The following is a 26,209-nucleotide window of genomic DNA, read 5'->3' as shown; positions in this document are numbered from 1 at the left end:
AGACAATTAGTTCATTGAATACCAAGAGCCTGAGAAACTGTTTGGGTGATTTGACTAATAGAAGCCGGTCCATTATCGGACTGTGTAGAGGTGGGAAGGCCAAACCAAGAATTGTGTCTGACAGAAGGGAAGAAATGACTGCAGTGGCCTTCTCAGACCCTGTGAGAAAGGCCTCTATCCATCCAGTGAAAGTGTCTACCTAGACCAAGTGGTATTTTAGTTTCCTGACCCAAGGCATGTGAGTAAAGCCAATTTGCCAGTCCTGGGCAGGGGCAAATCCCGAGCTTGACGTGTAGGAAAGGGAGGGGGGCCTGAGAAATTCCTGAGGAATAATAGTATAGCAGCTGGAATACTAAGAAGTGATTTCCTTAAGGATAGATTTCCACAATGGAAAGGAAATGAGAGGTTCTAAGAGACAGGCTAGCGGCTTGTAACCCACAAGGAAGAAGTTATGAAATGATGACAGAATAGAATGGTCCTGTGAGGCTGGAAGGAGGTATTTTCCTTGGTCTAAGAACCATGTGTGTTGGGTGGGAAGAGATTGATAGGTGGAAGTTTTAGTGGGGGAGTAGGTGGGAGTGGCCAGATGAGAAGGAGAAAAATTGCCTTGAGGGATAGAAGTTTTGACGCTAGCTGCTCTTTTAGCTACCTTATCAGCATAAACATTGTCCTGAGCAGTGGGATCTGACGCCTTTTGATGGCTGCTTTTTTAGCTACCTTAAGAGCATAAGCATCCTGTCCTGAGCGATGGATCTGATGCCTTTTGATGGCCTTTGCAGTGAATGACTCCAGCTTCCTTTGGAGGTAAAGCGGCTTTGAGAAGCGTTTTCATTAAAGAGGCATTAATGATGGAGGACCCTTATGTTGTGAGGAAACCTCTTTCAGCCCATATAACAGCATGGTGGTGTAGGATACGGAAGGCATATTTAGAGTCAGTATAAATATTGATGTATAGTACCTTTGCAAGAGTGAGGGCCCGAGTTAAGGCAATGAGTTCAGCTTGCTGAGAGGTAGTGGAGCGAGGCAGAGCGGTAGCCTCAATGATAGATGTGGAAGATACTATAGCATAGCCTGCCTTTGCTGGTGAGTGGCGATTAGGCCTGGTGGAACTGCCATCAATAAGCCAAGTGTGTTAAGGGTGAGGAACAGGAAAGAATATGGGGAAATGGAGTGAATGTCAGGTGGATCAGAGAGATACAGTCATGGGGGTCAGGTGTGGTATCAGGAATAATGTGGGAGGCAGGATTGAAGTCGGGCCAGGAACAATGGTAATTGTGGGAGACTCAACAAAGAGTGAGTATAGCTGAAGGAGCCGGGGAGCAGAAAGTATATGTGTCAGGTGGGAGGATGAAAATAGATTTTGGAAGTTATGAGAACTGTAGAGTGAGTTGAGCACAGTTTGTGATTTTTAGGGCCTCTAAAAGTATTAAAGCAGCAGCAGCCACTGCACGTAGACATGAGGGCTAGGCTAAAACAGTAAGGTCAAGTTGTTTGGACAGAAAGGCTACAGGACGCAGTCCTGGCTCTTGTGTAAGAATTCTGACCACACTAACCATGCCTAGAAAGGAAAGGAATTGTTTTGTAGAAGGGATTGGGGTTTGGGAGATTAGCCGGACACGATCAGCAGGGAGAGCACGTGTGTTTTTTGAGAATTATGCCGAGATAGGTAACAGATGAGGAAGAAATTTGGGCTTGACTGAAGTCATGGGGGCTGTCTGTGAAGCCTTGCGGCAGTAAAGCCCAGGTAATTTGCTGAGCCTGATGGATGTCAGGGTCAGTCCAGGTGAAAGTGAAGAGAGGCTGGGATGAAGGGTGCAAAGGAATATAAAGAAAGCATGTTTGAGATCTAGAACAGAATAATGGGTTGTAGAGGGAGGTATTGAGGATATATATATACTGCTGCAAGGCTTCACAGACAGCCCCCATTACTTCAGTCAAGCCCAAATTTCTTCCTCATCTGTTACCTATCTCGGCATAATTCTCAAAAAACACACGTGCTCTCCCTGCTGATCGTGTCCGGCTAATCTCCCAAACCCCAATCCCTCCTACAAAACAACAACTCCTTTCCTTCCTAGGCATGGTTAGTGTGATCAGAATTCTTAAACAAGAGCCAGGACTGCGTCCTGTAGCCTTTCTGTCCAAACAACTTGACCTTACTGTTTTAGCCTAGCCCTCATGTCTACGTGCAGTGGCTGCTGCTGCTTTAACACTTTTAGAGGCCCTAAAAATCACAAACTGTGCTCAACTCACTCTACAGTTTATAGGAGAGTTTATAGGCTTTAAAAGGCCATGCTGTAACAGGTGAGTGATAACAGGCTTTAATCCTTTTAAAGTGTGCTGTGGGATGGGATATTGGCATTGAACGGGGTAAGGGTGATTAGGTTTTAATGGGATGGTAAGGGGTGCATCATCTGTTGCCAAGGAGGAGTAGAGGTGCCCTATACTTGTGGGTTAAGGTCGGGGGATACAAGAGGAGGATGTGAAGGAGGCTTTGGGTTAGGAAGAAGGGTGGCAATGAGCTGTGGCTGTAGTTCAGGAATAATCAGGGAAGCAGATTATTTGGTTAAAATGTCTTGGCTGAATAAGAGAACTGGGCAGGTGGGGATACATAAAAAGGAGTGCATAAAAGAATGTTATCTAAGTTGGCACCAGAGTTGGGGAGTTTTAAGAGGTTTAGAAACCTGGCCATCAATACCCACAACAGTTATGGGGGCAAGGGAAACAGGCCCTTGAAAAGAAGGTAACGTGAAGTGGGTAGCCTCTGTATTGATTAAGAAGGGGACGGACTTACCCTCCACTGTAATTATCCGAAGCATCTGTGATTGTCCTGTAGGCTTCCGAGGCGATTGGGCAGCGTCAGTCTTCAGCTGCAAAGCCGAGAAGATCTGGGAAGGAGTCAGCCAGAGAGCCTTGGGTCAGAGTTCCAGGGGTTCTGGGAGTGGCTGTCAGGTGAGTTGAACAGTCCGATTTTCAGTGGGGTCCCGCACAGATGGGACATGGCTTAGGAGGAATCTCAGGCTGTGGACATTCCTTGGCCAGATTTCCAGCACTTGTAGCAAGCTTCTAGGGGAGGACGTTCTGGAGGAACCTCTGGCAACTGCAGTTCAGGCGTTTGGAAGTTCTTGTGTGCTGGAGATGTGGCTGGGGTTTGTCTCACAGTGGAGGCAAGGAATTGCAACTTAGAAATACTTTGCTACTCAGCTGCCTCTACTTTATTATCGTACACCTTGAAGGCAAGGTTAATTAAGTCCTGTTGTGGGGTTTGAGGACCGGAATCTAATTTTTGGAGCTTTTTCTAATGTCGGGAGTGGGTTGGGTAACAAAATACATGTTGAGAATAAGACAGCCTTCTGGTCCTTCTGGGTCTAGGGTGGTAAAGCATCTAAGGGTTGTTGCCAAATGGGCCATGGACTGGGCTGGGCTTTTATATTTGTTGAAAAAGAGCCTAAATACTATCTGATTTGGGAGAGGTCGGATAAAGAAAAAAGAGCATTAACCTTGACTATGCCTTTAGCTCCAGCCACCTTTTTTTTTTTTTTGAGACGGAGTCTCGCTCTGCCATCCAGGCTGAAGTGCAGTGGTACGATCTCGGCTCATTGCGAGCTCCACCTCCCGGGTTCACGCCATTCTCCTGCCTCAGCCTCCTGAGTAGCTGGGACTACAGGCGCCTACCACCATGCCTGGCTGTTTTTGTATTTTTAGTAGAGACGGAGTTTCACCATGTTAGTCAGGATGGTCTCGATCTCCTGACCTCGTGATCTGCCTGCCTTGGCCTTCCAAAGTGCTGGGATTACAGGTGTGACCCACTATGCCCAGCCAGCTCCAGCCACCTTTTTAAGAGTAAATTGCTGGGCAGGTCAGGGAGGGTTAGTTGCGGAACAAAACTATAAGCTGGACCGGGCATGAGGAGAGGAGGTTATAAAAGGATTATAGGGTGGGGGAGTGGAGGCTGAGGAAAAATTGGGACCTGGATTGGCCTGGCGAGAAGCAGCCTGGGGAGGAGGAGAGAGGTCAGATGCGTCTGTAGAAAAGGAAGATCAGAAAGACTCAGCAACACTTGGGGTTGGGACTGAGGGGACAGACAGGAGGGAAAGAAGGAAGATTTGGGACAAGTTGCATTGGGAACAGAGACTAGGGAGGGAATGATGTGTAAAAGAATGCCTGGATGTCAGGAACCTCAGACCACTTGCCCATTTTACAACAAGAATTATCTAGATCTTGTAGGATAGAAAAATCGAAAATACCGTTCTCTGGCTACTTGAAACTACTGTTGAGTTTGTATTGGGGCCAAGCGGTATTGCAGAAAAAATAAGATGCTTAGATTTTAGGTAAGGCAAGAGTCAAAGAGGTTTTAAGTTCTTGGGAACACAGGCTAAGGGAGAATAAGGAGAAATGGAGGGTGGAAGGTTGCCCATAATGAAGGAGGCAAGTTTAAAGAGAAGGATAGAGACACAGAGAGAAGGGGTGGGGAGTGCTTTCCTCCCAGGAAAGTGGAGGAGGGGTGGGAGGTGCTTACCCCAAGAAAGTAGAGAAGTGGTGGGAGGTGCTTGCCCCCCAGGAAAGTGGAGAAGGGGTAGAGATATGGAGAGAAGGGGTGGGATGAGCAGCCAAAGCAGGCATCACCTCAATTGACTTGCCACCAAGGGAATGTGGATGAATGACCAAGGCAGGCATCCCTGTGGTGATCATACACCAGTGAAATGTGGGTGAATAATCAGGCAGGTGTCCCCGCATGATTAAACAACAAGGGAAGACGCTTCCCGAGTCCATGACTGGTGCCGGGGTTTTGGGGCCATGGATAAAAGGCGTCTCCTTTGTCTCTACCAGAAATGGAAAGGAAGTGAAATTAAGAGAAGGGAGAGATTGAAGTGTGGTGCCAAGACTGAAAGGAGAAAGAGGTTGAGGGAAAGTGAGAGAGGTTGGAGAAGAGAGTAAAAAGATGCCTCTTACCTGATTTAAAATTGGTGAGATGTTCCTTGGGCTGGTTAGTCTGAGGACCAGACATCATAGGTGGATCTTTCTCATGGAGCAAAGAGCAGAAGGACAGGGGATTGATCTCCCAAGGGAGGCCCCCCCCCACCCCGATCCGAGTCACAGTACCAAATTTTACTCGCGTCTGTGTGAAGAGACCACCAGACAGGCTTTGTGTGAGCAACAAGGCTGTTTATTTCACCTGGGTGCAGGCGGGCTGAGTCTGAAAAAAGAGTCAGCAAAGGGAGATAGGGGTGGGGCCGTTTTATAGGATTTGGGTAGGTAAAGAAAAATTAGTCAAAGGGGGTTCTTTGGTGGGCAGGGGCAGGAGTCACAGAGTTCTCAGTGGGGGAGCTTTTGAGCCAGGATGAGCCAGGAGAAGGAATTTCACAAGGTTATGTCATCAGTTAAGGCAGGAACTTTTCACTTCTTTTGCGATTCTTCAGTTACTTCAGGCCATCTGGATGCATACGTGCAGGTCACAGGGGATATGATGGCTTGGCTTGGGCTCAGAGGCCTGACACTAGTGACGAATTCTTTCAGTTTTTTAAATCTGGGAATATCTTAATTTCTCCACTTTTGAAGGATGTTTAATTCTTGGTTGGCAGTCTTTCTTTCAGAACTTTGACTATGGCATCCTACGGCTTTTTGGCCGCCATGGTTCCTTATAAGAAATCAGCTGTTAATCTAATTGAGACTCTCTTATACATGATTGTCATTTATCTGTTGCTGCTTTCAAGATCCCGTCTTTGTCTCAGCTTCCAGCAATTTAATTATGATCTGTCTAGGCATGAATCATTTTTAGCTTGTCCTACTTGAAAGAACAAGCTATTTATCTTGTTTTTGTTTTGTTTTTGGCTCCTGGGATGTGTACATTAAAGTTTTTGTCAAACTTGGAAAGTTTTCAGCCATTATTTCTTCATATATTCTTTCTGTTCCTTTTTCTTCTCTCCTTCTGAAACCCTCATTATGTATATTTTGGGATGCTTGATGGTGTCTCACAGATCTCTGAGGCTCTGTTCATATTCTTTATTCTTTTTTTCTTTGTTTTTCTCAGACTGGATAGTCTCAATGGACCTATCTTAAAGCCCACCAATTCTGTCTTCTGCCTGACCATATATGTTGTTGAACTACTCTAGTGATTTTTAAATTTCAATTATTGTACTTTTCTTCTTAAAAAATTTCCGACTTTTAAGTTCAGGGGTACAGATGCAGGATGTGCAAGTTAGTTACATAGGTACATGTGTGCCATGATGGTTTGCTGCACAGATCATCCCATTGCCCAAGTATTAAGCTCAGCATTCATTTGCTGTTCTTCATGATCCTCTCCCGCCTCCCATCCCACATCCTCTGACAGGTCCCAGTGTGTGTTATTCCACATCCATGTGTCCATGTTTTCTCATTTTTCAGCTCCCACTTAAAAGTGAGAATGGTATTTGGGTTTCTGTTCCTGCATTAGTTTGCTCAGGATAATGGCCTTCAACTCCAACCATGTCCCTGCAAAGGACATGATCTCATTCCTTTTTACGTCTGCATAGTTTCCATGGTGTATATGTACCTTTTTTTTTTTTAATCCAGCCGATCATTGATGGTCATTTAGGTGGATTTCATATCTTTGCTATTGTGAATAGTGCTACAGTGAACATACATGTCCATGTATCTTTATAATAGGATAATTTACAGTCCTTTAGATATATACCCAGTAATGAGATTGCTGGTTCAAATGGTATTTCTGGCTCTAGATCTTTGAGGAATTGTCACGCTGTCTTCCACAATGGTTGAACTGATTTACACTCCCACCAACAGTGTAAAAATGTTCCTTTTTCTCCACATGTTGCCAGCATCTGTTGCTTTTTGACTTTTTAATAATATCCATTCTGACTGGTGTGAGATGATATCTCACCATGATTTTGATTTGCATTTCTCTAATGATCAGTGATGTTGAGCTTTTTTTCATATGTTTGTTGGCTGCATGTATGCCTTCTTTTGAAAAGTGTTCATGTCCTTTGCCCACTTTTTAATGTTTTTTTTTCTTGTAAATTTGTTTAAATTCTTTATAGATGCTGGATATTAGACCTTTGTCAGATAGACAGATTGCAGAATTTTTCTCCCACTCTGTGTGTTACCTGTTTATTCTGTTGATAGTTTCTTTTGCTGTGCAGAAGCTTTTTAGTTTAAACAGATTCCATTTGTCAATTTTTGCTTTTGTTGCAATTGCTTTTGGTGTCTTCATCATGAAATCTTTGTCTGTGCTTATGTTCTGAATGGTATTGCCTAGGTTTTCTTCTAGGGTTTTTATAGTTTTGGGTTTTATATTTAAATCTTTAGTCTATCCTGTGTGGATTTTTGTATATGGTCTAAGAGAGGTATCCAATTTCAATTTTCTGCATATAGCCAACTAATTCTCCCAGCACCATTTATTAAATAGGGACTCCTTTCTCCATTGCTTGTTTTTGTTAGGCTTGTCAAAGATCAGATGATTGTAGGTGTTATTGTAAGATTTTTGTACTGGTATCTGCTGCTTTGGTTACTGTAGCCTTGTAGTATAGTTTGAAGTCAGGTAACATGATGTCTCCAGCTTTGTTCTTTTGCTTAGGATTGCCTTGGCTATTTGGGCTCATTTTTGGTTCCATATAAATTTTTTAAATAGTTTTTTCTAATTCTGTGAGGAATGTGAAATGGTAGTTTAATGTGAATAGCATTGAATTTATAAATTGCTTTGGACAGTGTGCTCATTTTCACGATATTGATTCTTCCTATCCATGGGCATGGAATGTTGTTCCATTTATTTGTGTCACCTCTGATTTCTTAGAGCAGTGATTTATAGTTCTCCTTGAAGAAGTCCTTCACTTCCCTTGTTGACTGTATTCCTAGGCGTTTTATTCTTTTTGTGGCAATTGTGAATGGGAGTTCATTTGTGATTTGACTCTTGGCATATAGGAATGCTAGCAATTTTTGCATATTGATTTTGTATTCTGAGATTTTGCTGAAGTTGCTTATCAGCTTAAGAAGCTTGTGAGCTGAGACGAGGAGTTTTCTAGATATAGGATCATGCCATCTGCAAACAAAGATAGCTAGACTTCCTGTCTTCCTATATGAACACACTTTATTTCTTTCTCTCACTTAATTGCCCTGGCCAGAACTTCCAATACTTTGTTGAATAGGAGGGGTGAGAGAGGGCAAACTTACCTTGTGCTAGTTTTCAAATGGACTGCTTCTGGCTTTTGTCCATTCAGCATGATATTGGCTGTGGGTTTGTCATATATAGCTCTTATTATTTTGACATATGTTCCTTCAATACCTAATATGTTTTTAACATGAAGTGGTGTTGAATTTTATTGAAGGTCTTTTCTGCATCTATTGAGATAATCATGTGGTTTTTGTCTTAGTTCTGTTTATGTGATGAGTTACATTTATTGATTTGTGTATGTGTTGAACCAGCCTTGCATCCCAGGGATGAAGCCTACTTCATTGTGGTGGATACGCTTTTTGATGTGCTGTTGGATTTGGTTTGCTAGTATTTTGTTGAGGATTTTTGCATCGATGTTCCTCAAGGATATTGGTTGGAAGTTTTCTTTTTTTGTTGTTGTATCTCTGCCACATTTTGGTATCAGGATGATGCTGACCTCAGCGTGAGTTAGGGAGGAGTCTCTCATTTTCAATTTTTTTGAATAGTTTCAGTAGGAATGGTATGAGCTCTTCTTTGCACCTCTGGTAGAATTCAGCTGTGAATCCATCTGGTCCTGGGCTTTCATTTATTGGTAGGCTATTTATTACTGTTTCAATTTTGGAATTCATTATTGGTCTATTTAGGGGTTTGATTTCTTCCTGGTTCAGTCTTGGGAGGGTGTATGTGTCCAGGAATTTATCCATTTCTTCTTGATTTTCTAGTTTCTGTGCATAGAGGTTTTTATAGTACTGTCTGATGGTTGTTTGTATTGCTGTGGGGTCACTGCTAATATTCCCCTTATCATTTATGATTGTTTTTATTTGAATCTTCTCTCTTTTCTTCTTTATTAGTCTAGCTAGTAGTCTATTTTATTAATTTTTTCAAAAAACCAGCTCCTGGATTCAGTGATTTTTTTGAAGGGTTTTTTGTCTCTATTTCCTTCAGTTCAGCTCTGATATTGGTTATTTCTTGTCTTCTGCTAGCTTTGGGGTTTGTTTGCTCTTTGTTCTCTAGCTTTTTAATTGTGATGTTAGGTTGTTAATTTGAGATTTTTCTAGCTTTTTGATGTGGGCATTTAGTGCTATAAATTTCCCTCTTAATGCTGCTTTAGCTGTGTCCCAAAGATGCTGGTACATTGTATCTTTGTTCTCATTAGTTTCAAAAAAATTTCTGCCTTAATTTCATTATTTACCCAAATGTCCCCCAGGAGCAGGTTGTTCAATTTCCATGTAGTTGTATGGTTTTGAGTGAATTTCTTTTTTTTCTTTTTTTTTTGAGACGGAGTTTCGCTCCTGTTGCCCAGGCTAGAGTGCAATGGTGCAATCTTGGCTCACTGCAACCTCCGCCTCCCAGGTTCAAGTGTTTTGCCTGCCTCAGCCTCTCCAAGTAACTGGAATTACAGGCATATGCCACTACGCCCAGCTAATTTTGTATTTTTAGTAGAGACAGGGTTTCTCCACGTTGGACAGGCTGGCCTTGAACTCCCAACCTCAGGTGATCCACCTGTATTGGCCTCCCAAAGTGCTGGGATTACAGGCATAAGCCACCACACCCAGCCTGTAAATTTCATAATCTTGAGTTCTAATTTGATTGTGCTGTCATCTGAGAGACTGTTTGTTATGATTTCAGTACTTCTGCATTAGCTGAGGAGTGTTTTACTTCTGATTATGTGATCAATTTTAGAGTAAGTACCATGTGGCAATAAAGAGAATGTATATTCTGTTGGTTTTGGGTGGAGAGTTCTATAGATATCTATCAGGTCCACTTGATCTGGAGCTGAGTTCAGTTCCTGGATATCTTTGTCAATTTTCTCTCCTGATGATCTGTCTAGTATTGTCAGTGGGTTGTTGAATTCTCCCACTATTATTTTGTGAGAGTCTAAGTCTCTTTGAAGATCTCTAAGAACTTGCTTTATGAATCTAGGTGCTTCTATTGGAGACATATATATACACACCCACACACACACGCATATGTATATATATGTATATGTATGTATATATATGTGTATATTTATTAGCTCTTCTTGTTGAATTGAACTGTTTACCATATGTAATGCCCTTCTTTGTCTTTTTTGATCTTTGTTATTTTAAAGTCTGTTTTATTAGAAACTAGAATTGCAATCCCTACTTTTTTTCTGTTTTCCATTTGCTTGGTAAATTTTCCTCCATCCCTTTATTTTGAGCCTATATGTGTCTTTGCATGTGGTATGGGTCTTTTGAAAATAGCATACCAGTGAATCTTGGTTCTTTATCCTGCTTGCCATTCTGTGTCTTTTAATTAGGACATTTAGTCCACTTACATTTAAGACTAGTATTGTTGTGTGTGGCTTTAATCCTGACATCATAATGCTTTGCAGACTGGTTTATGTAATTGCTTCAGAGTGTCACTGGTCTGTGTACCTCAGTGTGTTTTTGTAGGGGCTGATAACAGTTTTTCCTTTCCATATTCAGTGCTTTCTTCAGGAGCTCTTGTAAGGCAGGTCTGATGGTAACAAATTCCCACAGCATTTGCTTGTCTGAAAAATATCTTATTTCTCCTTCACTTATGAAGCTTAGTTTGGCTGCATATGAAATTCTGTGTTGGAAATTCTTTATGTTAAGAATGTTGAATATTACCCCCCAATCTCCTCTGGCTTGTAGGGTTTCTGCTGAGAGGTCTACTGTTAGTCTGATGGTCTTCCCTTTGTAGGTGACCTGGCCCTTCTCTCTGGCTGCCCTTAACATTTTTTATTTCATTTCAACCTTGGAGAATTTGATGATTATGAGTCTTAGGGATGATCTTCTTGTGGAGAATTTTCCTGGGGTTCTCTGCATTTCCTGAACGTGAATTTTGGCTTGTCTTGCTCGGTTGGGGAAGTTCTCCTGGATGATATCCTGAAGTATGCTTTTCAAGTTGATTCCATTCTCCCTGTCTCTTTCAGGTATCCCAGTCAGTCGTAGATTAGGTCTCTTTACATAATCCATACTTCTCGGAGGTTTTCTCCTTTCATTCTTTTTTTTAATCTATTGTCTGCTTGTCTTATTTCAGAAAGATAGTCTAAGTTCTGAGATTCTTTCCTCCACTTGGTCTGTTCTCTATTAATACTTGTGATTGCATTGTTAAGTTTTTATAGTGTGTTTTTCAACTCTATCAGGTCAGTTATGTTTCTCTATATACTGGATATTTTGGCTCCTGCCACTTCCTACGGGCACATTCAGGCTGGCAACAGGTCAGCTCCTGCATTGTTTTATCATGATTCTTAGCTCCTTTGCATTGAGTTACAACATGCTTCTTTAGCTCAGGGAGGTTCATTTTTATCTACATTCTAAAGCCTACTTCTGTCATTTCAGCCATATCAGCCTCAGCCCAGTTCTGACTCCTTGCTGAGGTGCTACACTCATTTGGAGGAGAAGGGACACTCTGGCTTTTTGAGTTTGCAGTGTTTTGGTGTTGATTCTTTCTCATCTTTGTGGGCTTATCTACTTTTGATCTTTGGAGTTGCTGACCTTTGGATGGGGTTTTCATGGGCCTTTTTGCTTTTGTTGTTTGTTTGTTTGTTTTTCTTTTAAACTCTAGCCACTCTTTCATAGGCTGCTGCAGTTTTCTAGGGGTCCGCTCCAGACCCTAGTCACCTTGGTTTTTCCCCTACCTGGAGGTATCACCAGTGAAGGCTGCAAAAAAGCAAAGATGGCAGCCTGCCCCTTCCCCTGGAAGCTCCTCCATCCCAGAGGATAGTGACATGTTGTCAGCCCGAATGTGCCTGTAGGAAGTGGCTGGAGACCCCTGTCTTTCAGTCAGGAGAAATGGGATCAGGGATCTGCTTAACGTAGCAGTTTGGCTGCTTTTTGATAGAGCAGATGTGCTGTGTTGGGGATCCCTTCAGCCCCCAGTTGGTTTGGGTTCTGTAATACCCTCAGGCTGGACCAGCTGAGATGCCAAACAGCCAAGGTGTTGGCCTGCCCCACCCACCAGGCGCTTCATCCCAGGGAGAAATTAGAACTCTGTCAGCCATAGAACATGGGCAGGAATGGCCGAGGCCCCTGCTGGGAGGACCAACGCCTTAGGAGAAGTGGATCAGGGGCCTGCTTGAAGAAGCCATGCCTCAACAGAACAGCCATGTTGTGCTGGGAAGCTGCCTCTGCCCCTGTAGACTTGGACTGTCCAAAGCCTGCAGGCTAGAATGACTGAGTCATCCAAATAACCAAGGGAGTGGCCCACCCTTCCTCCCCAGGCACTCCATCCCTGGGAGAGATCAGGGTCCTGCTTAAAGTAGCATTCCAGCCAGGTTCTGGTAAAGGAGCTGTGCTGGGGAGACCCCTCCTCATCTGGACTGTCTGTTCTCTCCAAAGCCCACAGTTTGGAATGGCCAACTAGACCAAACAGCAAAGATGGCACCCGCCCCTCCCCCTAGGGGTCCAATCTTGTATCAAGCAGGCTCCACCCTGTTGCTGGTGGCTTGCTGGAATTCCAAGCCAGTGGGTTTTCTCTTGTGAGGTTCCGTGAAAGTGGGGCCCACAGACTGATGCTGCTCAGCCCCCTAGATTCAGCCCCCTTCCTTGGGGTATGCACAGACCTCCTGATTTGCCTCAGTTGCATACACCTTTATTAGAGATCCTGAGGCCAGAATATGTAAAGCTCCTGGGTCTCTGTGTATGCCTGAGCAGGTGCTCTGGCAAGACTCCATACAGCTCTGTGTGTTGAACCTAAGGCTTTGATGGTGTGGGCTCACAAAAAGGATCCCCTAATCTGCGGGTTGCAAAGATCTGTGGGAAAAGCATGGTTTCCCAGGGTTGCACATTCACTCACCATTTCCCTTGGCTGGAGGTGGGGGCTCCCTTGAATCTGTATCGCTCCTAGGTGGGCTGTCACCCCGCCCTACTTTTCTTTATTATCCGTGGGTTGAGTTGTTTCCCTGATCAGTCCCAATGCAAGTACCTGGATATTTCAGTTAAAGGTGCTGTATTCACTCATCCCGTTCGTGCCTCTCTGTAAACGCCACAGACTGCAGCTGCCTCTAATCAGCCGTCTTGGCCCCTTTATTGTACTTTTCAACTCCAGAATTTCTCTTTGTTTCCTTAAAAATAATTTTAGTCTCTTTATCTGGTGAGACATTCTTCTCATACTTTCCTTTAGTTTAGACATAGTTTTCTTTAGTTCTTTGAACATATTTAAAATAGCTGACGTGGTCTAGTAGTACAGGATCTGGCTTTCCAGGGATAGTTTTTATTGGCTGCGTTTTCCTCCTGAGCATAGGCCATATATTCTTGTTTCTTTGCATGTTTCATAATTTTTACAGACATTTCTAAAAACTAGACTTTTAAAAATATAATGTGGCAACTCTGGAAATCAGATCCCCATCCCCAGGATTTGTTTTTGCTGGTTTGTTTCGAACTAATTCTGTAAAATGTGCATTCTTCTTCATATGTGGTTATTGATGTCTCTGTTCAGTTATCTTAGTGGTCAGGTAATGAGTACGCAGACATTTATCAAATGGCTAGGACCAATAGGTGTCAGTGTTTGGTCAGAGGGTCTGTGTGAATATTTGAGATACATCTTCAAAATTCAGCCAGACAGTTTCCAACTCCACCTTAGCCTTCACTTCCTGCTTGGGCAGAACCTCAATATCAATCAGAGGTGAGAGTGTAGGCCTTCTTAGTTCTTTCCTGAGCATGTGCACAGGCCTGGGCATGCAGGTCATCTTCTAGATTACCAGGAATATATCAAAGCTTTCCAAAGCTCCCTATGGACATTTCACTTCCCTGATTTTCTTTTTCAGAATTTTGTTTAGCTTGTTGTTTGGCCCATCTGCTATCTACCACTTTGGGCAGCTGTATTGTTTTCAACCAATGCTTCTAGGAAAAGACTCTCCACGGTAGGTAGGTACTTTCCAAGTCGGTTCAAATAAAGACATCCTTGCAAGTGGAGCCTCCCAGGAACCACCAGACAGATACAATAATGACAATTCTCTTGGAATGGGGCTTTGAAGCAGATCTAATCCCACTTAACCCCCTCCAATGTCTTCTGGATGCTGATTTTCACTGTACTTGGGGGCTGTTGGTTTTTGAGGTTATTGTTGAGTTGTGGAGGGGAACATGGGGATAGAGGAAGTTAAAATGTCACAAATATTGCTACCCTTACTGAGATTGAGCCATTTTTCCTTGAATAAACTTTCCTTGTATTGCTGCAAGCCTTTGCTTAATTTCCAATGTTCTGAACAAGTTGACTCTGACCATTTTTGTCAGTGTTCTCACTGCTTGTATAGAGATGGTTTTCCACAATCCTCACTTATCCTTTTCACTGGTTTCCCTCCACAGATTCTTTCAATGGCATTTATCTTTTCCTTGACATCAAGTCTTATTTTTCCAAACATTGAAAAATCAAAAGCCCCAAATAGTTTATATATGCTCTGTTTTCAAGAAGTGAGTTTTCTGAGGTAAATGTTTATTCTTATAAGAACCACCAGTAAAACAAAGCCATTAATGGAGGTACAAACAGACAAGCCACAGAAAAAGATAAATTGTTTGTGACTGTCTTCAACTTTCATCATTTGTTCATGTCTTTTTTCTTGTGTGTCTTCGTGCAGACCTGGTGAGCCTGAAAATTCCTGGTTGGATTTTGACTGTGTGGGTTAGCTCCTCATCTCCCTGGGCCCGAGCAATACAAGAAGAGAAAGAGGCTGAGGTAGAGTTGGTCTTCAGCAACCCCTTCGCTGTTGGCCATCAGTGTTGTAATAATCAGCTTGAGCTGCCATCACAGATTGCCACAGACAGGGTGGCTTAAACGACAGAAATGTATTCTCTCACAGTTCTGGAATTCTGAGATCAACTTGCTGGCAGGCTTGGTTTCTCCTGAGGCTCCCCTCTTTGGTCTGTTGGTGGCTTCTTTCTTCCTGTTTCCTCACAAAACCTTTCTTCTGTGTGTGCATGCTCCTGGGGTCTCTTTCTCTTCGTATAAGGACAACAGTTCTATTGGATTATAGCCCCACCCTTATGAACTCATGTATGTATTTTTTTGTTTTTTTTTTTGAGACAGAGTCTCGCTCTGTTGCCAGGCTGGAGTGAAGTGGCACGTTCTCGGCTCACTGCAACCTTCGCCTCCCGGTTCAAGTGATTCTTCTGCCTCAACCTCCCTAGTAGCTGGGACTACAGGCGCAGGCCACCAAGCCCAGCTAATTTTTGTATTTTTAGTAGAGACAGGGTTTCACCATGTTAGCCAGGATATTGGCCTCAATCTTTTGACCTCATGATCCACCCACCTCGGCCCCCAAAAGTGCTGGGATTACAGGCATGAGCTACCACGCCTGGCCTGAACTCATGTAACGTTAATTACCTCCTTAAAGGCCCGATTTCCAAATACAGTCACTTTGGGGGTTAGAGCTTCGACATATGAATGTGTGGGGAGGGACACAATTTAATTCATAAGAAATGTCTATTACATAGCGAGTAAGTTCTCCATAAACACTCATTGATCATATGCATCCTCTTTGGCTCCTTGACCTTTACATTTCTGCACCATCCTTTTTTCTTTTTTCTTTTTTGTTTGAGATAGAGCCTTGCTCTGTCGCCCAGGCTGGCATGCAATGGCGTGATATCCGCTCACTGCATCCTCTGCCTCCTGGGTTCAAGCGATTCTCCTGCTTCAGCCTCTTGAGCAGCTGGGATTACAGGTGCACACCACCACGCCCAGCTAATTTTTGTATTTTTTTGTAGTAGACGGGGTTTCACCATGTTGATCACGCTGGTCTCAAACTCCCGACCTCAGGTAATCCACCCACCTTGGCCTCCCAACGTGCTGGGATTACAGGCGTGAGCCATCACACCCAGGCCATTTCTGCACCATCCTTATCCCGCTACAAGCACCTCCCAAACTAGGCAGTGTGGCTTCGGGTCTGTTGTGAGAGCAGCACTATGTAGAGTTGCCAGACTAAGAATCCCGACACCAGAGTTCAAATTCCCTCTCTGGTGTCAAAGAGCTGTATTGCCTTGGGCACATCAGTTAATGCACCAATTTTCTCTAGCTTTTGCATTTTTAAGTGGTTTGGCCCAATTATCTCACTGCTCTCTATTCCCTAAGCTCTTGATTTGTCGCCAACCCCTACTACTAAAACATGCTTGCTTCCTCTGTGTAGCATATCTAGGGGTCAACTAGCAAAATATATCCTGATAATGCACTGACGAAATAGCTCTCCAGAGTACTCTTCGTCTCTGCCCAGATGTATTTCTGGAAATACTGTCCCTATTGCTGCTACTCAGGTAAGAGCTGCATTAGCATTGCTGGGTAGTTAAACCCGGGAAGGGAACCTACAGTGATAGAAAGGGCTGCTACGGGAGGTCAGTAGGGGTAGAGTAGAAGCTGGGAACTCATTCAAATATATTTGCTCAATCAACTTTTGCTAGGAATCTACTTATTCCAAGCATTGTGCAAAGTGATGAACCAGAGCTCACATCGGGGGCGTCTCTGACCATAGGATTCGTACTTGGCATGAACTATAGTTGTAGAAAATGAAAAATAACCTGAGTTCAAGTTTCAAATTTGTTGTTTGTTTCTCCGGGACAACAGGCAAGCCACTTATCTCTTCAAAGTTTTGGTTATTCTGTTTTAAAAAGAAGGGATGGATCAAGTGTTTTTATGGTCAATTCTACCACTTTGGCTCTCACCTCCTAGAATTCTGTTTCATTGGGAGTTGGGTGTGGATCCTGCCCAAAGAAAAATCTGTATTTTTGAGCTTGTTTTCTGCATAAGGCTTCTCTGCAAGGAAGAAGGAAGGAGAGAGGTGTACAAGTGGCAAACGTTTGGAGGGGGCGGAATTAACCCCACAGTTCACTCAGAAAACTTGGAAAGGAACCCTTAAGGGAACCAAGCTCATTTTAGCAGTGTAGACCAAGAAGGGTCCACTGTGGGTTATTAACCCAAAGGAGATTAGCCAAGTGTTAATAGTAAATGCAGACTTAAGGGACAAAACTATCATTTGCCCAGTGAAACAGATGCTTTAGTCACATGTTTATGTGTTTTGGTGCAAGGACCACGTTTTGTTAACTTCTCTGTTCCTCATACCTAGCAACACAGAGTAGAAACTAAATGGACATGTAGAAACTCAATGGACATAATAGTCCTTGTTCTCCAAATGAAATTTTCTTCATGTCACCTGCTTAAGAAGAGAGACAAAACCAAAAGCAAATTTTAATACTGACAGTGTTCCCTAAATTGTTGAAGAACTAGATTTCATTATCTTCAACAAATTCAATAGAAGTTGTCCACACCTTTGGAATTAGCAATTTAAGCCTTTGCCTCTCCAGGGCCCAGTGGTACCTCTATGTTCAGGCTAACTGGGTCTCAGTGTCAGCCTTCAAGGGCAGCTTGGATGATACAGGCAAGGGGGTAAATCACAGTGGGTAAGGCTTGGGCTTCAGGCCAGGGCTAGATTTGAGTTCTGACTCTGCCACTCACAACCTTGTAACTTTGGCAAGGTGCTAACCTCTCTAAGTCCAGTTTCCAAGTCTATGAAATGAGGATGATACTATTACCTCCCTTATAGAGTCATTGTGAAGAATAATTTTCAAAATGCATTAAACTATACAGTGACTGGCATAAAGTTTAAAGGCACAGAAAATGTGAGCTTTTTGAAGAACTGACAGTTTGAAGAACTCATAATTATGGGGAGGAAGGAGAACTTTCTATTTCTTTTATTTTTTTCAGGATCCATATAGCATAGCTATATTATTATGATTATTATACTCTAAACCTATATATTAACTTTATCAGGAGACTAGGACACATCTGAACCATAGCATGGGTGCTTGCTCAACCTGAGATGTCATTAATTGGTTTTCCAGGTGTCCTTTCAGAAAAGTCCCATAAACCACTGTCCTGGGCTCACAAAGTTTAGAAGAAATCAAGTTAAAAAAAAAAATGCAGGCCAAGAGATGCAGCAAAAATAAAACTAAAAGTCATCTCATACATTTGTGTTTATAAATAGATATTCTCTATGAAATAATACTTAAAATCTTTGAGGATATACACGTAACTGCTTCAAAGCCACGACAAGAAATAAAACATACACAAATCCTTAATACTGATATAAATATTTTTAAAGTCTTTCCAAATTGATGAATCTAAACACTACACTTCCTTCTATTTTTCCCACCCTCCCTCCTTCAGATGAACTCTCTTGTTTTCTTTAAGTCCCAAAGGCACCTGAATTCATACACTGGTCGTCAGAGACTAAAGTTTCAAGAGCTCTTCCTCCCAAGTACTTAGAAATATTTGAAATATTTGCACCCAGATAGACTGTCTGGAAGTTAGCTTTCCTTCGAGTAATTGGAAACAGTGAGTAGTTGGTATTTTAGAGTTTTTCGAAAGAGACCTTAATCAGGGCAACTGTTGTATTCTTGGAGAAGGAAAACATGAGCTATGTGGTAGATAAATATTTTGGCCACAGTTATATCTGAAATAGGAAGATGACACTCCCAGGACTTGATGAAGCTTCATTGGATCAAATATGCAGCCCATGATCTCACTTTTTTCTTGAGGATTTGGGGTTGAGAAGTGGCTGGATATCCATATTTGTTGAGATACTAAAGATTGAAGTCACAATAATGAGAATGAATTAGGCATCTGGGGATAATGAGGCATCCCAGATGCTCTGAGATACTTACAGGGATTTTTGAGAGAACAGAGAGCTTCTCTGAAGTTTATATACCTGTTCAACTTCCTGTGTGTATTTCTTGAAGATCATTTATGCTCCAGATGCAAGATTCTCTCTTATTTTTCTGGAACTCTCGACCTCACTCTCCTTGTAACAGTTAGTGCTCTTGCAAGCATTACGCTAAAGTTTTCCTGAGGCTGGGGGATAAAAGCAAAACAGAATAAAGTTAGAGGCCTGAACAAACGAAATGGTCCTTCTATTTTCTTTCTCTATGTCAGCATAAGAATTCCCTGTGTGTCTCTTTCAAATATGTGACTTTTTAGAAAAGTTTCCAAATCCAGACAATAAATTTTGGTTCTCTGTACTTGGACCAAATGCCTAACAGAATGGGTCACTTGAGGGCATAATCACCACAGTGGAATACATTATAACAATTAGAATGAACAACCTGCTATGAATGCAACAATACCAGTGACCCTCATAAGCAGAATGTTGAGTGAAAGAAGCCAGACACAAAGGGTGCACACCATGTGATTTATTTTATAGGAAATATAGAAACAGGAAAACTAACTGGGATAGGGATTGTCCTTTGTGGGATGAGGTGTCAGTGTGTCTTCTGGGGTGTTTGTGACATTGTTTTTTGTTCTGAGTGCTGGTTACACAGCTGTGTTGTTTGCAAAAATTCCTTAGATTGTACACTCATCATATATATCCTTTCTGTATGTTTCACTTCATTAAAAAAGTTTTAAAAAAATGATTTACGAAAGCAAGTGACCCTCAAGCCATTGGCCAAAGCCTTTTCTGATTTCAGTCTGATATCCCTCACTTATCTTTTGGCCTTTTCTGCATTTTGTAATTTACCTTGGAAGAAAATCCTTTAAGACTTTTCAAAATTTTCCATGATGGCATCCCTAGTAAACATAATCAAGCATTTATGATTTTGGGCGGCCTAATGATTTCCAGATTTCTCTATGAGGGATTTTGTACACTGTTGTCTAACATGTTGTTATGAACTTCTCAGGGTGTTCTTGTTGGCGTCATATGAGCTGTCAGCTAAACTATTCCTTTTGTTTGCAAAGATTTCAGGAAAATACATGTTCTTTTATGGCAAGATCACAGTGGTAATTACGAGCTGGCATGGGTTTGTGTATTTTATTGAGTGATTTCTTACAGTCACCTGATGATAGAGGGCAACTGGAATAACTCAGATACAAGGATGATGGAACACAGCCTATGAAAAGACATTTTTTTTCTGAGCATTACTCATGTTTTCGATTTATTCATTAATAAAAAGTGCACAGTATAAGTCTTTTATCCCAATCCAAGTACTCAGTAAAAGATTAACAATAAACCCTGGATGGCACAGACACGATTTGTTTGGCATGATTTAAACATGAAAACAGCAATTAACATTTAATATACCACATGACTACTTTTGCTTTTAACAAAGTAATCATCATACATGGTAACAAATACGTATGATTTTTCATTTAGAAATATTATAAGAAAACCACACTTACTATTGCAACAACAAAAACGTAACCCATTAACTATAAACTCTCTTCAGTTTTCCTCCTTCAAGTTGCTGTTTTGTGTCTTAAACTGAGCTGGTCGTGCTTGAGCACATATTTATTTAGAGTGATAGATTCATTTACAGTGATAGACTTCCAAGGTTCCCTTGAAAAGTTAAGATATTGTTAGTTATATAAACACTATCCCATCACATACCACAAAGACACTAAAAGTCCCCATAACATAGCTCTATCCAGAATTAGTTTGGAAAGTCGAAAGCTGTAAAATATGACTTACTGACTATGCGATAGTGCTTGGATAGATAACAGGAACTTTTAAGCTGAGAAATGCTAGCAGTTTTCAAAGTGTTCTATTTGTTTTTTATTTTTATATTGATTGGTTGATATCAGAGTTTTCCCAGATATTATTAACAAGCAAGAAAGGAAAGCAGTTATATTAATTAATTCACCTTTATATTTAATAGAAGAACCAAAATTTGGTTTTAAGAAAGGTGTTTTCTGTCAGTAAAGATGTAGATATCTGTAGGTACCTTAAGCTCATCAGAAGGATTATCTTAAGGTAATTTTTAAATGCTTGGGTCCTGAAAATAAACGTCAAATGTAGTGAGATCATAGCTCACTGCAGCCGTGAACTCTTGGGCTCAAGCAATCCTCCTGCCTCAGTCTCCTGAGCAACTAAGACTACAGACATGTGCCACTACACTGGGATCATTATTTTTTAATTTTATTTTATTTTGTAGAGATGGGGTCTCACTATCTTGCTAAGCTGGTCTCCAACTCCTGGCCTCAAGTGATCCTCCCGCATAAGCCTCCCAAAGTGCTGGGATAACAGGCTTGAGTCACTGTGCCAGGCCCTGACTATTATTTTTTAAACACTGCGTTTGTAAGTTGTCACTGATTATTTAAAATAATAAAAAGTAACAAAGAGGCTCAGCGCGGTGACTCATGCCCGTAATCCCAGCACCTTGGGAGGCCGAGGTGGACAGATCACCTGAGGGGTCAGGAGTTCGCGACTAGCCTGGCCAACCTGGTAAACCCTGTCTCTACTAAAAATACAAAAACTAGCTGGGTGTGGTGGCTGGCACCTGTAATCCCAGCGATCCTCAGGAGGCTGAGGTAGGATCATTGCTTGAACCTGGAAGGCGGAGGTTGCAGTGAGCCGAGATCACACCACTACACTACAGCCTGGGTGACAGAGCGAGATATTTCCATCTCAAAAAAACAAAAAAATAAAAAAGTGACAAAGAATAATAAAACAGGTAGGAACTAGTCCTAAATGCAAGGCCCTTCAGTTTCAAACGAGTTGACTTTTCAAGGCATTTAGTTAATTAGTTTTCCCCAGCAAAGAATCACTTTCCTCTCTCAAGCAAGCTTGAACCTGACACCACTGCTTTCATCCCATGCAGGATGGTCGCTGCAGTTTCTGGAACTCTCAGTCCCCCATCAGTGATGGTCTATTCCAAAGATCTTTCTCTTCTCCTGGGAAACACAAAGATCCTCCTTCCTGGTTCGGGCTGAGGTTCTTGAGAGCAGAACTGTGACAAGGAAGTGGAGACTTAAAGTGCTCAAATGTGATTTTTCTGCTAGAACAAACTATCGTAGTCAGACCTCCCTTTTTTCAGGAACAGATGAAATAATGTGAGGAAGGTGCATGGCCTGCATGAGTGGGAAGAGTGGTGAGGTGGAGGGGCCTCAAGAGCCTGCATCTCAGCCAGTCCACAGCTCTCCAGCACAGCAGAGTGATGGAGACGGAGAAGTTCTCCTATAGTCAGACCCTTGGCTTTGACAAGGCTACAGTCCCTCTCCCTGGACCCAGTGATCTTCTTAGTACTCTGAATTTCCTTGTATTTAAAGCAGACATAAAGAGTTCCACCCTGTAAGACCAGGACTTTTGGGTCAAAAGCTAAACACCCTGCTAAGCCTATTAATTTCTGTGTAATTTCACATACCCAGCACCTTGCTTAGATCTGGTCCTTCACAAAGACCTGAAATTCACTGAGTATTGAAAGTACTTCACAGTTCATCTATGTCTGTCACCTTGAGTATGAAACAGATTTCGCGCAAAATATTAATAAAAGAGTTTCTCAGTAAGTCTGCCTCTCCAATAGAGATTGCCAAACACTGGGGCTGTCTCGGTCAGCCAGAGCCAAGGGGTGACCCTACACTAAACACTATACCTCAGGCACTTCTGTTGAAAGGTCCACCTTTCAGCATCTCTGCTACACGGATCCTCTTTTCCGCCCTCCCTCTCTCTCCAGGGCCCTTCTCCAGCCACAAGAAATGACCTGGGATATGCTGTTGACCTGGATGGCCTATATGGTGGTATATAGGCCATCCAGTAACTTATGACATGACCTAGTTCAAAATGATAAACTTGTCTAGGAATGCAACTAAAAATATCAAGAGGATAAAATTACTAGGAACCGACTCAAAAAAGGGGACATTCAGAAGCAGATAAAGCTGGGACCATGCCAGGTCCATGTTCCTGGCATCAAAAGTTACAGGGGAAGTAAACCCCTAAGCAAGCATCAGCGAAGAGGCACAAATAAGATTGAACAGAGGGAAAGAACAGGGCAAAAGTTAGAAGAGCAGAAAAAGAATAGCTGAGAATGTTTTCTGAATTTTAGTTTCTTTTCCTGGGTTTCTGTGCACTCCTCATAATAAACCTCCATACTTTTTGAGTCACTGTGATCTGTTTGTTGCACCCAAAAGAGCAAAACCAGAACAGTTAGATGCATGTGGTCTTCCCTTCCTTCCACGGAGGGATTCAAGCCTGTGGGGGGAGAATCTCAGATGACTGGAGTTGTGGATGGTCCATGCTAATGGGGTTCCCTAACAGATCAATAGTACTACAAACATAGCAGGCCTCAGGTCTCTAAATTACCGGACTGAAGTAATGACTCACTCTCCTCATTTCCAACTCTGGCCCACAGTTTCTAGAAGAGGGCTTTCCTTTCTTGCTGTGGGCTGTCGAGGTCATTGACACCTGGCAGCTATCTTATTTCTTCCTGACGCCGTTTTTCTCCCTGGCATTTGTAAGAATGGAGTAGAGGGGAATTCCTCAAGGAGGCATTTCAGATTTCTGGATAGTAGGAGAAGGAAACTAGAAAAGGCTTAACACCCCTACAAATTATTCTTTGATTTTTGCATAGCTAGCCATTGGGCATTTAACAACAACAACAGCAAAGGGCTTACACAGCAGCTGTGACTTTAGGAGAGTTCACCTCACCTGGTACTGACCAATAGACTGGCTACCAGGGCTGAGTGTAAATTCTGTTCCGGTATGGAAGGACATGGAGGTGCCTGATCCAGGCTTGCTGGAGGGCAGCACTGTTGTGGCCAGAACCACCATGGGAACATCTCCCAGTGCTCTTTCCATCTATCTTCAAAGCAGGATTTCACTGCACAATTGAATGCTTTTCACTCTGTTGCCCAGGCTGGAATGCAGTGATGCTATCTTGGTTCACTGCAATCTCTGGCTCCCAGGCTCAAACAATTTTCCTGTCTCAGCCTCCTGAGTATCTGGGACTTCAGGCATGTGCCACCAAGCCTGGCTAAGTTTTGAATGTTTTGTAGAGCTGGGTTTCGTCATGTTGACCAGGCTGGTCTTGAACCCCTGGGCTCAAGCAATTCGCCTGCCTTGGTCTCCCCAAGTGCTGGGATTACAGGCGTGAGCCACACACCCGGTCCGAACAATTTATGGTTGTTGTTTTTTAATGAGTTCACAGAAAATTGCTTTCTTCTGTTTGTCAATCTTAAAAAGAGTTCTCCTCTTCCTGGAACCCTGTGCTGTGAGTTGAATTTGCAAGGAGCAGACTCATGTGACTAGCTCTGCTTCTTTCATTGTCTTCCACCTTGAAAAGCATGTGAAGCTGCTTAGTGAGGAAATAATATTTTCTGAAAATGTCATAGCTCATGCCTTTCCATCTTTTAATGGAAAATCTGACCATCAGGGCCTCACTGCTCAGTGCTTTCCACCTGCAAAAGCAATTGGAATCTAGGCTGTAGGCTGAAGAAATAAGTAGTGTGTCCCCTCCGGAGAGTACGGGAGCCCATACATCTTTGGGAGGCCAGAGCAGCCAGCTCACTGGGAACAGTCCAGAAATTCCGACCTCCCAGGGCACTGCAATGCCATTGTAATTTAGGGTGCTCTGACTCACCTCTTTCCCCTTCAGTTCTGAGAGGCTCAGGAGCCTAGTTCCCCTTATGGTGTCAGCACAATGGCTCGGGCTTAGAAAGACTTAAAAGGAGAAAAGAGGTCACAGCTCTCCCTGCCAAGCATTAAACAGAGGCCCATTTGTGCAGCCCCTCTTTGGTCATCCTGCCTCTGTTCTGAATAATCGGCTTCATGAAAAGAGTAGGCAGGAGCCCCAGATTGTAGCTCCCATCCACCCCGCCCCCAGTCCCACGTCTCATAGCTCTTTCATCTCGGCAAAAATTACCATCTGAGAAAGGTCTCCAATTTACCTCCTTTAGAATAAAACCCCCTTCAGGAAAAACAACCCAAATACTCTTCAGAAACAAGAGCTCTGATTGGCATGGTAGCATTTCCTCCCTGATGGGAAGGGGCAGTCCTGGGCCTGTCCACCCCTCAGATGAATGAATATGGTCACTAAGCAACCGTCTCTAACCCCAGTCTAGAGCTAGCAAGAAGAGAAAGAATGAGGCCACTTATTTCCCAGTCTCCGCTCATTACTGGCTCATGGCTTTGTCTGGAAAGACTATGAGAACACAAAAGTGTCCTCAGGCTCACACTGACGGTAATGATATATTTCAAGAAAGAGTGGCAGAGAGCAACAGTGACCTTAAAGCAGGTTGAAGTCACTTCCTACAGTTCTAGTGAGTTGCCCAAGGCAGCAAATTGGTAGCAGGGACCCAGTATATACAGTGGAGTTGTATATATGCTCTTTCACTTGAGTCTCACAAGCACCCTGGGAAGTGTCAGCTGTTTTACGTTTGGGAGACTGAAGTTTGAAGACAGGTGAAGTGACTGGGCCAAGATCACACAGAAAATGAGCAGCTGAGTCAGACCTGGGTTCTGGGTCTGTCTAATTTAAAGCACTTGCCCTTTCCTCCACACGCACTGTAGCTTCCAGACTTCTGGGAAGGAAGTGAGGGAGCCAGACAGACAGGTGCTGGTGTTTATTAACAACCAAATATTTGCCAATTGAAAAATCCTATTGAGTTGCTCACCAGCTGATCATGATTGGATTTCTTTCTGGCCACATCAGTTGACTAAATGTTTATCCACACCGTTATGCTCATCGAGTATTTCGGGAACATGCCGAGGCTTCCCGAATTCAGGAAAGGGGATGGAGTCAAGTCTTCATGGCGGACACCGCTGTGTCTGCAGTGCAGCCAGTGTATGGTGGGGTGAGGAATGAATTGTGTTCTTTTACTTGCCCCTCAGGATGCCATTCTTGGCCCACCAGGCGATGGTAGTCCGTATGCACCTTAGCTCAAATTTACTTCCCTCTTTTCCTGCCTGGAAAACTCTTCTCATCCTCTAAGATGCTTCATGAGTCTTCCCAGCAGCTGATTGCTCCTCCTTCTCTAGGGCACTTCACCTGGCAGGTGGGGCCTGCACTGCACCACCTGAATCCTCCTTCATTGCAGAACTTGTTGCCCCCGATGCTAGAAGTGCTGTTGGTAGATGGCCTTTGGCTGTCAGTTCCTCAAGGATGCCCCCAGCTGCCCACGTCAGGCCCCTGTCTGGTGGCCCACATCCAGTGATGAATCAGTGTAGCATGCAAAAGCTATCTGTGTCTAACCCAGCACAGTTCTGAAGGGACAGAGCTCCCTGTGGGGTTGCCTTCATCAAGCCTGTATCACAGCTTAGCATTTCTACCCACGCTGCTTCCTCCTTCTTCCTTCCACAGATGTTGACCCCAAGGGTAGGCTGGATGACCAACT

The 26,209-nt window shown here is 43.0% G+C and overlaps 1 long non-coding RNA gene across 1 annotated transcript; it reads right to left on the bottom strand.

Moving 5' to 3' along the window:
• Positions 1–4,955: 4,955 nt before the first annotated feature.
• Positions 4,956–24,484, bottom strand: LOC117076559. Its single transcript, XR_004434409.1, has 3 exons — positions 23,526–24,484; positions 18,819–18,961; positions 4,956–5,116 (listed from the first exon to the last, which is right to left on the bottom strand). It is a non-coding gene; the product is annotated as an uncharacterized LOC117076559 (long non-coding RNA).
• Between the last annotated feature and the right edge of the window lie 1,725 nt (positions 24,485–26,209).

Source organism: Trachypithecus francoisi, unplaced genomic scaffold (genome assembly GCF_009764315.1).
Source record: "Trachypithecus francoisi isolate TF-2019V2 unplaced genomic scaffold, Tfra_2.0 Lachesis_group5, whole genome shotgun sequence".
Lineage (NCBI taxonomy): Eukaryota > Metazoa > Chordata > Mammalia > Primates > Cercopithecidae > Trachypithecus > Trachypithecus francoisi.
Note: the sequence above shows the minus strand (reverse complement) of the source record. Positions and strands in the feature narration are given on the sequence as shown.